Source organism: Puccinia triticina, chromosome 10A (assembly GCF_026914185.1).
Source record: "Puccinia triticina chromosome 10A, complete sequence".
NCBI lineage: Eukaryota > Fungi > Basidiomycota > Pucciniomycetes > Pucciniales > Pucciniaceae > Puccinia > Puccinia triticina.
In genome coordinates this window covers 3,654,365-3,667,319 of record NC_070567.1, presented here as the reverse complement: position 1 = coordinate 3,667,319, position 12,955 = coordinate 3,654,365, and positions in this window count along the sequence as shown.

Below are 12,955 nucleotides of genomic sequence, written 5' to 3'. Positions count from 1 at the left end.
ACGTTGCTTGATAAGATGATTGATGCAGTATTTGCTCAAGCTGGAGTTGAGAAACTCAGAGCCTCTGTCCGAATGAAAAGTTGATGGATAATAGCCAAACCTCTTGGCTTCAACATCCACTAGAAACGAGATAGTATCTGGAGTTTCATCCTTGCTTTTTATAGGAATGGCAGCACAGAATCGAGTACCGCTGTCTACAACCGTAAGAATGTATCTGTGTCCTTCATGAGATGGAGGCCAAATTGGACCGATTAGATCAAAATGAATTTCTTCAAATGGCCTCGAGGCTGCCTTGTGATTTGATTTATAGGAGGCTTTTGTGATCTTCCCCAAGGCGCAGGATTCGCAGTTGCTGAGAATTTTTAGGGGAATACCCAACTTCTTTCTTAGTCTGTGATAGCTCACGTGACCAAGAGACTTATGAAGAAATTCAGCTGAGGATAGATGGCTCGAGTGCTCAATGTTCTCAAATTCGAGACTAGGTAGGTTGCCAATGTAATAACCTTTCATTGCGACTTCATTGTTTTTCATGATTTGAAAGGAGTTTTTATAGAAAAGAACAATATAATTTTGAAGTAAGAGACAGCGAACTGAGAGCAGGTTTACAACTATGTCTGGAATGTAGAGAACATGTTCAAGAAAGAGTTCGCCGAATTCGTTTTTAAGTCGTATTGAACCTATCCCTTTTATTTTTAGTTGATCCGCGGAAGAGCTCGTTTGCACACATCCTAGTTCTTTGAGTTCTAGAGTGTGAAATAAATGATGATTTGATGTCATATGAGCAGATGATCCCGAGTCGACAATGAAGAGATGCGGAGATTTGGATAGAGATGAGTGAAAACTACTGACTGAAGACTCATTCTTTTGAGCGGCTAGTTTCTCGAAATTTTTGGTGCGCTTGTTGGGATAAAGCTTCCAGCAGTTTTCCTTTGAGTGATCAGCTTCAGGATTGTGATATTTCTTGCGGCATCTCTTTGCTTCATCGGTGTATAAAGTTATTGGATTTGATTTTGTTCCGCTGGAGCTAGCACGAATTTCTGAGTTGTGTTCATGAATCCTAAGATGCTCAAAGACAACGTCGATTGACGGTTCTTTGTCGGAATGAGTGATTTGATTCACTATGTCATTCATATTGGCTGGAAATTTGTGAAGAATCATATGACCCAGCGCATCATCCGAGAACGACCATCCGACTTCGATGAGCTGAGTTTGGAAGGTCTTCATGGAAGTGATAAATCAAGAGATGTCGGTTGGAGTGTATGGAGCCCGTAGGAACGACTGGAACACGCGAGATTTGTTTGAAGCTTGATTAGAGGCAAAAATTTTGACAATGGCGCTCCAGATTAACCGAGCGTTGTTCTCATTTGCTGAGTTGACAACATTTGCTTGGACGGACGATTCTAGTTTTGCTACAAGAATAGCTTTAAGATAGAAGTTGTTTTCAGCGCTGAGACTACCTGTTGGATTAGTGAGATTGTTCTTGAGCTTGACAACGTCGAGAAAATTTGAAACCCGTTGTCTCCATAGGGTGTAGTTATCCATCGAGAGGAGAGGAATACCTTTGACTACGGTTTTGATGAGTGAGTTATGAATCCCGTCCATGGTTAAAGCGGTTGTTGAAACAGGTTTTTGGTCTTTGAGAGCGGCGGCGGTGCTAGATGGTGCTTTAGCAGATGTATCGCCGTCGGACATAAAGGTTTGATCGGCCTCCGGTGGTTTTGACTGTTAATCGTAAAGAACCTAAGACTGTATTTCAGAGCAAAAAGACCAAAAACTAAAAGAGAGAGAAGTAAGAAAACAATTGAGAGGTAGAAAAAAGAGGATAATAAATAAGAAACAAACCCTGAGACAGATGGCTATCTGTGAAAGAACAACTGATAATAGGAATGTTGACGAGTAAAGTTGTTGAGCTGAGTGGTTGAGATTGAGATTAGTTGTTGGGAACAATTGAGAAAAAGAGACAATAATCAAAAGAACAAACCCAGATAAAAAATATGGACAACAGTATAAGTCAAAGAAAAAGTGCGCAACAGATCTAGAGACAACGACTGATAAGATAATAAGGTTAGTGAATTGATTCAATCACAAGAGGCTTCAGGAAATGCGGAGTTGCATTTCTCACCAAGTTGGGAAGCTAAAAAGGCAGGCCTAGCTAAAGCTTTGCGGAGTCTTGTCGGCGAGTATCTTGAATTCTTGATCTGTTTTGAGGAAAGGCGCAAGGTGATTGACGTAAGTTTGAGTTGAGTAGATTGTGGGGTCGGAAGAGTTCAGTTCAGCGTCGATGCCGATACCACACGCGATCTTGAGGACAAAGATAGGCTGAGATTTTAGGTTTAATTTGATGAGATTGAGGTTGCTTAGAAAATGCACTTGTTGCGGCGCATAGTTGAGAGCGCGGATTAAGAGCGCGGAGATTAAGAGAAGGCGCGGATTGAGAGCGCAGTGATTGAGAGCGCGGAGCAGTTTCAACACGGTCATTTTGATCTCTCGCTACCATGTAAAGTTTTAGGGCAATGCAAAGCGCGACAACCTGAAACAATGTCGTTTGAATCTGAGCAAACGGCGACCTGACAAGACTTATGAGAACCCAACAACACACCTAAAACAATGTCATTTGAATCTGAGCAAACGGCGACCTGACAAGACTTATGAGAACCCGACAACACACCTGCGACGACGCAGGGTTTATTTTTGTGATTGATTTTATTGATGTGATTTTAATGATGAGGGACGCGCGCAAGAGAGGATTGTACTAGTCTCTTCCTCACGAATAATAAGATGTAAACGTGTGTATATATTTCTTGTGATGATGAAAAAGGAGAACAATGATGAATATGGTGAAGTGAACAAAATAGCGAACCTAAAACAATGTCGTTTGAATCTGAGCAAACGGCGACCTGACAAGACTTATGAGAACCCGACAACACACCTACACAAAGATTGAAGATAGTAATGAAGACCGGAAAACAAATATTAGATCAATGAGTAAATACATGAATGAGAAAGAAATGAGAAAGGTATGAGAATCGTACCTGCGATGACGCAGGGTTTATTTTTGTGATTGATTTTATTGATGTGATTTTAATGATGAGGGACGCGCGCAAGAGAGGATTGTACCTATATTAGAGAGGGGAAAAAGGAATGGGAGGAGTAGGATGATGATGAGGAAAGTTAGCGGTTAGTTTGGGTAATCCGTAATCTTGATGATGTTGATGAAAAAGTGATTCTGCTTACTAGTCTCTTCCTCACGAATAATAAGATGTAAACGCGTGAGGAAAAGACCAGCAAGGTTGCCGGCGCGGGGAAATGCTTTTGATGTCGGTGGAAAAACGCGGTTAGGGTTATGACCAATAATTTTTCCAATGCTGGTGAGAATTGAATTTACTTGCTGCGTATTCATAATCAGATCCGGGGTATTCATAATCTAACATCAACAAGTGAGAGTAGAGCCCTCCTCTCTGTCTGGCAAGATGAGGGAGGGAGTGAGGGCATTGCATCCTTCCCTTTTCAAGCGTGGAGGAGTGGAGATACAGCTACTGTGCGCCTCCATTGTTTCCTCTTGGCGAGCAGGATACAGGTGTTATTCTCTTTGCCGAGAGGAAACCTCTTGGCAAGAAGGATACATATGTATCCTCATCGTCGATAGGTTTCCCTTGGAAAGCCTAGATGGTGTGTCCTGACTCACCGGGAAAACCTCTCGGCGAGCCTGGATACAATCTAGGCTTGCCAGGAGCTCCTCTTTGACCGGCAAGATGGGAGAGGGAGTACAGGCCTTCCCTCCTGCCCTTTTCAAGCCTTGAGCAGTGGTGATATGGCTATAGCTTACGCCTGGAGGAATCCTCTTGTTTCCTCTCAGCAAGCAGGATACATACATATGTATCCTCAAAACCTCTTGTGAAGAAGGATACATATGTATCCTACCCTCCAGGAGGAAATCTCTTAGCAAGCCTGGATTATGTATCCTACGCGCCGGGCGGAAACCTCTCGGCGAGCCTGGATACATGTTATTCAGGCTTGTCAAGAGGTTTCCTCCAGGCAAGTAGGATACATATATCCTGCTCGCGCCGAGAGGATTGAGGCTTGCACATTGTTTTATAGCAAGCCTTGCTATGTGCCGGTCGTCCAGAGGAGAATGAGTCCCCTCGATGACCAGCACAGACCAGTCATCGAGAGGAGACCTGATTCCCCTCAATGACCGGCACAGACCGGTCATCAAGGGGAGAACTGAGTCCTCCCAACGACCGGCGGAGACCGGTCATCGAGGGGAGACCTGAGTCCTCTCGATGACCACCACAGACCGGTCATCAAGAGGAGACCTGATTCCCCTCGATGACCGGCACAGACCGGTCATCAAGAGGAGACCTGATTCCCCTCGATGACCGGCACAGACCGGTCATCAAGAGGAGACCTGATTCCCCTCAATGACCGGCACAGACTGGTCATCAAGAGAAGACCTGATTCCCCTTGATGACTGGCACAGACCGGTCATCAAGAGGAGACCTGAGTCCCCTTGATGACCGGCACAGACCAGTCATCAAGAGTTGTGCATCCCCTTGGTGACCGGCACAGACCGGTCATGAGGAGGAGATCTGAGTCTCCTTGGTGACCGGTACAGACTGGTCATCGAGAGGTGTGAGTCTCCTCGATGACCGGCACGTACCGGTCATGGGGAGGAGATATGAGTTCCCCCGATGGCCGGTCAGAGCGGTCATTGAGAGGGGTGACTCCCCTCCACAACCGGTACAGACCGGTTGTTGAGAGACGTGTAGACCGCAAAGGAGGCCAAAGTCTGGGTGGACATACTTCTTGAAGCCAACTCCCTTGGATTCAGAACACTTCCAAATTCGGATTCGGAACACTTCCGAATGACCCTGAGCGGTCATCCTGAGGAATACATCTCTCAAGCTGACCTGTATACACTCGAATGAGTGTGTACATACAGGCCAGCATGTTGCCTGCCTAGGTGCAGGGCCCTGGCAACACAGTTGTGGTGTGCAAAGAATGTCAGGGCCCAGGGTGTTGTCAAATTATGTCATGTGGGAGCTGGGCCCAATACTTAAAGGGCTGGGGGGAAGCTGTTTTCCCCCCCAGGGGATCTTGTTTTGTCCCACTAATCACTTGATTAAGGCCTCCTTGATTACATTTTTGACCAACCTTTTTTTGCCTGTTGCTCCGGCACAGGCTGAAGGGTCAATCCAAGGTGCCCTCTGGGGTGTTTGGGGATTAATTTTAACTTTTATGGGATTTTTGCTAAAGAGCACAGGCAAAAACTTTGATCTTGCCTTCCGTGTTTCTGTGATTTTAATAAACTTGGATATTGATACCGTTATAATAAGAGATGTGAAGAGATTAATTTGGGTCAGCTCTTGACCATGAAAATCCCAAAATGAGGCAGCTACAGTCTCATGAGTCTCAAAATATCACCAAATTGGGCTTTTCTTTCTGTTTCTGCCACCATATCTCAACCAGGAATGGTGATTATTTCATGATATTGGTACCAGAATATTCATCCATTTCCAAAGATTATTTTGGTATAGCTTTCATGTATGGAAATGCCCAAAATGAGCTGTTATAGTCTTATTAGTCTCAAAATATTGCCTAATTGGGTATTGTTTAGTGTTTCTGCCACTGTTTCTCAACCCACAATGGGAATGATTTCATGATGTTGATACCATTGTAATGAGAGATGTTGAGAGAGTAATTTGAGTCAGCTCTTGACCATGAAAATCCCAAAATGTGGCAGCTACAGTCTCATGAGTCTCAAAATATCACCAAATTGGGGTTTTCTTTGTGTTTCTACCACTATATCTCAACTGGGAATGGTGATTATTTCATGATATTGTTACCAGAATTTTCATCCTTTTCCAAAGATTATTACGGTATATTGTGTTGATCAATATCATGAAATCATTCCCATTGCAGGTTGAGATACAGTGGCGGAAACACCAAAAGATACCCAATTAGGTGATATTTTGAGACTAATTAGACTATAGCAGCTCCTTTTGGGCATTTCCATACATGAAAGCTATACCAAAATGATCTTTGCAAATGGATGAATATTCCGGTCCCAATATCATGAAATAATTACCATTCCCAGTTGAGATATAGTGGCAGAAACACAAAGAAAAACCCAATTTGCTGATATTTTGAGACTCATGAGACTGTAGCTGCCACATTTTGGGATTTTCATGGTCAAGAGCTGACCCAAAGTAATCTCTCAACATTTCTTACCATAATGGTATATAAATCGTGAAATCATTCCCATTGCGGGGTTGGGATACAGTGGCGGAAACACCAATCAATTCCCAATGAGGTAATATTTAGAGACTAATCAGACTATAGCAGCTCCTTTTGGGCATTTCCATACATGAAAGCTATACCAAAATAATCTTTGGAAATGGATGAATGTTCTGGTCCCAATATCATGAAATAATCACCATTCCCAGTTGATATATAGTGGCAGAGAAATGGATGAATATTCTGTTACCAATATGATGAAATAATCACCATTCACGGTTGAGATATGGTGGCAGAAACCAAAAGAAAAGCCCAATTTGGTGATAATTTGAGACTCATGAGACTCTAGCTGCCTCATTTTGGGATTTTCATGGTCAAGAGCTGACCCAAATTAATCTCTTCACATGTCTTATTACATAACGGTATCAATACCATGAAATCATTCCCATTGCGGGCTGAGATACAGTGACAGAAACACCAAATAATACCCAATTGGGTGGTATTTTGAGACTAATCAGACTATAGCAGCCCCTTTTGGGCATTTCCATACATTAAAGCTATACCAAAAGAACATTTGGAAATGAATGAATATTCTGGTGCCAATATCATGAAACAATCACCATTCCCAGATGAGATATGGTGGCAGAAACAGAAAGAAAAGCCCAATTTGGTGATATTTTGAGATGCATGAGACTGTAGCTGCCTCATTCTGGGATTTTCACGGTCATGAGCTGACCCAAATTAATCTCTTCACATGTCTTATCCTAACGGTATCAATATCATGAAATAAATCATAGCCCCCGTTCAGATACAGTGGCAGAAACATCACAAAATACCCAATTAGGCAATATTTTGAGACTAATTAGACTATAGCAGCTCCTTTTTGGGATTTAAATCCATGAACTCTATACCAAAAGAATCTTTGGACATTTATCAACATTCTGGTACCGATATCATGAAATAATCACCATTTCTGGTCGAGATATAGTGGCAGAAACACAAAGAAAACCCCAATTTGGTTATATTTTGAGACTCATGAGACTGTAGCTGCCACATTTTGGGTTCTTCATGGTCAAGAGCTGACCCAAATTTCTCTCTCAATATCTCTCATTATAATAGTATCAATATCATGAAATCATTCCCATTGGGGGTTGAGATACAGTGGCAGAGACACCAAAAAATACTTAATTAGGCAATATTATGAGACTAATCAGACTATAGCAGCTCCTTTTGGGCATTTCCATACATGAAAGCTATACGAAAATAATCTTTGGAAATGGATGAATATTCTGGTCCCAATATCATGAAGTAATCACCATTCTTGGTTGAGATATAGTGGCAGAAACACAAAGAAAACCCCAATTTGGTGATATTTTGAGACCCATGAGATTGTAGCTGCCTCATTTTGGGATTTTCATGTTCAAGAGCTGACCCAAATTAATCTCTCCACATTTCCTATTAAAATGGTATCAACATCATGAAATGAATGTTAGCCCTGGTTCAGATACAGTGGCAGAAACACCACAAAATACCCAATTGGGCAATATTTTGAGACTAATTAAACTTTAGCAGGTCGTTTTTGGGATTGCAATCCATGAACTCTATACCAAAAGAAGCTTTGGACATCCGTCAATACTCTGGTACCAATATCATGAAATAATCACCATTCGCGGTTGAGATATGGTGGCAGAAACAGAAAGAAAAACCCAATTTGGTAATATTTTGAGACTCTTGAGACTGTAGCTGTCTCATTTTGGGATTTTCATGGTCAAGAGCTGACCAAAATTAATTTCTCAACATTTCTTATCATAATGGTATCAATATCATGAAATCAATCTCATTGCGGGTTGAGATACAGTGGCAGAAAAACCAAAAAATAACCAATTAGGCAATATTTTGAGACTAATCACACTATAGCAGCTCCTCATGGGCATTTACATACATGAAAGCTATCCCAAAATAATCTTTGGAACTGTATGAATATTCTGGTCCCAATATCATGAAACAATTACCATTCCCAGTTGAGATATAGTGGCAGAAACACAAAGAAAACCCCAATTTGTTGATATTTTGAGACTCAAGAGAATGTAGCTGCCTCATTTTGGGATTTTCATGGTCAAGAGCTGACCCAAATTAATCTCTCAACATGTCTTATCATAATGGTATAAACACCATGAAATCATCCCCACTGCTGGGTTGAGATACAGTGGCAGAAACACCAAACAATACCCAATTAGGCAATTTTTGAGACTAATCAGACTATAGCAGTTCCTTTCGGGCGTTTCCATACATGAAAGCTATACCAAAAGAATCTTGGGAAATGGATGAATATTCTGGTCTCAATATCATGAAATAATCACCATTCCCTGTTGGGATATGGTGGCAGAAACACAAAGAAAACCACAATCTGGTGATATTTTGAGACTCATGAGAATGTAGCTCCCACACTCTGGGATTTTCATGCTCAAGAGCTGACCCAAATTAATCTCTCAACATGTCTTATCATAATGGTATAAACACCATGAAATCATTCCCATTTCTGGGTTAAGATACAGTGGCAGAAACACCCAATAATACCCAATTGGGTGATATTTTGAGACTAATCAGACTATAGCAGCTCCTTTTGGGCATTCCCATACATGAAAGCTATACCAAAAGAATCTTCGGGAATGGATGAATATTCTGGTACCAATATCATGAAATGATCACCATTCCCGGTTGAGATATGGTGGCAGGAACACAAAGAAAACCCCAATTTGGTGATACTTTGAGACTCATGAGAAGGTAGCTGCCACATTTTGGTATTTTCATGGTCAAGAGCTGACCCAAATTAATCCCTCAACATTTTGTATCATAATGGTATCAATATCATGAATCATTTGTATTGCGGGTTGAGATACAGTGGCAGAAACACCAAAAAATACCCAATTAGGCAGTATTTTGAGACTAATCAGACTATAGCAGTTCCTTTTGGGCATTTCCATACATGAAAGCCATACTAAAAGAATCTTTGGAAATGGAGGAATATTCTGGTCCCAATATCATGAAATAATCACCATTCCCGGTTGATATATGGTTGCAGAAACACAAAGAAAACCCCAATTTGCTGATATTTTGAGACTCATGAGAATGTAGCTGCCACATTTTGGGATTTTCATGGTCAAGAGCTGACCCAAATTACTCTCTCAACATCTCTCATTATTCTTCAATGCACCGGCACACTGGCTGGCAGGGGATATTGTCGGGGAAACCTGTACTATCTCCCATCCAACCCAGTGAGCCGCTGTTCATCTGTTCCGACTTCCCTTCCATATTCTGACTCTTCTCTTCTTGGATATCACATCCGATTCTCACACTTAGGTCTTAAAGCACTCAAACTGCTTCTCAAACTAAACGACATCACCCCCTCTATTTCCAACGACATTGACGTCCAGCAATGCCCAATATGCGTTCAAACTAAGATGCACCGTTAACCTTTCCGATCTCATTCTCTTTACCGTTCTTCTAAACCTGGCGAACTCATACACTCCAACGTTGCTTTGTACGAGGCCAATTCACGTGAAGGATCTAAATACTTCATCCCTTCGCGGATGATCACTCAAAATCCCTCACCGTCTACCCAATGAAAAACAAATCCAACTCCTTTTCCCGCTTCAAAATCTATCTAGCATTCTTTGAAAAAACCGGCCTACACACAATCCAAGCTCTCCAGACCGACAACGGTGGCAAGTACATGTCACACAAATTCGACTCCTATCTCACCGCTTCCGGTATCAAGCATGATCCAGGCCCTCCACACTCCCCTCAACTAAACAGCGTAGCTGAACGGACAAACCGCACCATCCACAACTTTGTCCGATCCTCGCTACTAACCGCACACCTCCCCAAATCCTTCTGGGTAGATGCCCTCCGCCATTCCCTTTTTGCATACAATTCCTTTCCTTGCCACACTCCAGCAGGATTCAAATCCCCCAATTCCATCCTCAATCTCCCTCCCGCAAACTTATCATCATTAGCCCGTTTGGATGCCTCACCTGGTACAAAGTCCCAGAACCCAACCGCAACAAACTCAACCCTAAAGCTTGTTCTTCCATTCTTCTCTCATACCTCACAAACGGGAACGGATACCGCTTATGGGACTTGGATAAGCGATCGGTCATCAAATCAAGAGACGTCGTGTTTGTTGAACAAGTATTTCCGTACGGCTCGCCACTCGCTTCTTCTCCAAAACAATTGTCTATAGAAATCTCTTGGCCAATTGCAACACAACCTCCTCTCACTCCCCTCTCTCCCCCTTCTCCCACCCCGATCAAAGAGGATAAAGACACGTCCCTGTCACCACCTTCATCATCTGTCGACGACTTGTCCTTTATCTCTCTCCCTGATCTTCCTCCCCTTCCAGAATCACCTCCCGCTGTGGTGCTCCATTCCAAACCATAAGTAGTATTTTATTTCTTTCCCTTTCATATATTCATCATTAAATTGCCCATTCCCCCATAACCCTTCACAAATACCTCATTACTATTGCATATTCAGACTCTACGCCAAATTTCACCTATAGTCACTCATACATAATACCCCCTTATCTTCAATGGTTCAGTAGTTGTAGAGGATATAAGACTTACAGAAAGCCTACAGTCTTCATTAGTTACAATACTCATTTCATTAGTAAGTTACTTGAATCATTTCATTACATTCTTTTTACAGATATATTCTCACATACTTAACCCTTTACATACATTACTCATTATGTACTATGGCTACTGTACCCATTACATCATTGGATCTGTGCTTACCTCTTTCAGTAGTTACAAGTTGTTACTCTGCTCACATCACTTTCCCCATTTGTACAATCTTTTATTCCCATAGCCAGAACCTTTCCCCATTTGTACAACCTTCCTTCCCATAGCCAGAAACTTTCCCCATTTGTAAAACCTTCCTTCCCATAGCCAGAACTCCTCATTTTCTGTGCTCATTCTCCTTTCATATAAGAACTGTCCTTCCCCCCTCACTTGTACCTCATGCAGAATTTATAGAGAATTTTAGATACAGAAATTATAGTGCCCATTCTCATCAACCCATTGCCATTGAACCATTGCCAATTGCTTTCCCCCTTCAACCATTGCTCCAACACTCTCACCCTCAGTAGTCAGTAGTCAGCTCATAGTACTAGCTCCTAAGATCAAGTAGAAATCAGCCACACCTTTTCTTTCTTTTTCTTAGTGTTACTCTCATCCCCTCAGCATTAGTCAGGAAGGCAGCCTCATCAGCACCCTTGCATAGCTTACATTAGTACTAGTGTTGCTATCCATTTTCCTTCCAAGCTCTATTCTCCCCTTTGAGTAGTTCCACACCGCTTCTCCTCCCCCTGCCAATCTTCCACAACGTAAATCTTCTTACCATTGTAAGCCTCCAGATCTTCTTGGACAATGGGCAAAACCCGTCAATGTTGAGGCTGATCTCGACACTCCTAAAACTTGGCGACAGGTCCTAAAATCACCCAAAAAGGCGCGCTGGTTGAAAGCAGCCAAAGATGAATTCGTCTCGCTCCTGGGCATGCAAACGTGGAGGTTGGTTCCCCATCCCGCAAAACAAAAAATCATTAAATCTAAATGGGTGTTTGAAATCAAATGCCACCCCGACCACACCATTCAAAAACTCAAAGCTAGTCTAGTCGCCATGGGATACTCCCAAATCCAAGGCATTGATTACGACAAAGTTTTCTCTCCAACTCTCCGACTTGAAACACTACAAATTATTCTCACTCTACTCCGCAGCCGCAACTGGAAAGGCCAACAAGTTGACTTCAAAACCGCCTTATTGAATGGACACCTCAAAACCCCCGTGTTCATGGAACAACCACCGGGATTTGAGGATTCCCAGCATCCTGATTGGGTTTGCAAGGTCAACCAATCACTCTATGGTCTCAAACAGTTGCCCTGTCAGTGGAACATTGAGTTACACAAAGCGCTACTCGATCTTGGACTCACCAATTCCGCCTACAATCCAACACTCTATTTTAAGATTCAAGCAGGCCAACTGGTTGGTGCTCTTACTACCCATGTCGATGATCTGGCCATCGTTGGCAATCCCTCCTTCGTCGATACTCTTATCTCAGCAGTTGGAAAGTGGTTTGTTATTGGGGCAGACGAGGAACTAAACCATTTCCTGTCTATCAAAAATCACTTGAAACTCATCAGACTTTAGCGGCTTGGTTTTGGGATTTCAATCCATGAAAGCTACACCAAAATACTATTTGTAAATGGATGAACATTCTGGTACCAATATCATGGAATAATCAACATTCCTGGTTGAGATATAATGGCAGAAACACAAAAAATGAGGCAATAGTTTGTGACTGATTAAATGGGGCTGCTACATTGGGAGATTTTCATTGGCAAAAAGCCTTCCCAAATTAATCTTTCAAATTTTCTCATAATTATGGTACCAATATCATGAATTCATCCCCATTGCTAGTTGAGATATACACTACAAACATTTATTATTTTGCCCCAAAAAAAAAAAAAAAAGTCAACATGAAAAAAAACAAAACCAAAATTTCACTCAGGGGAACAAACTGAGCATGCTGAGCCAAAAAAATAAAATGTACCAAACTGAGCAAAAATCATTGGAAAATGTTTTGGGATGGTTTTTTTTCACGGGCCTGGCGGGCCTGGAGCGGGCTTGAGCGGGCCTTGAGCGGGCTTGAGTGGGCCTT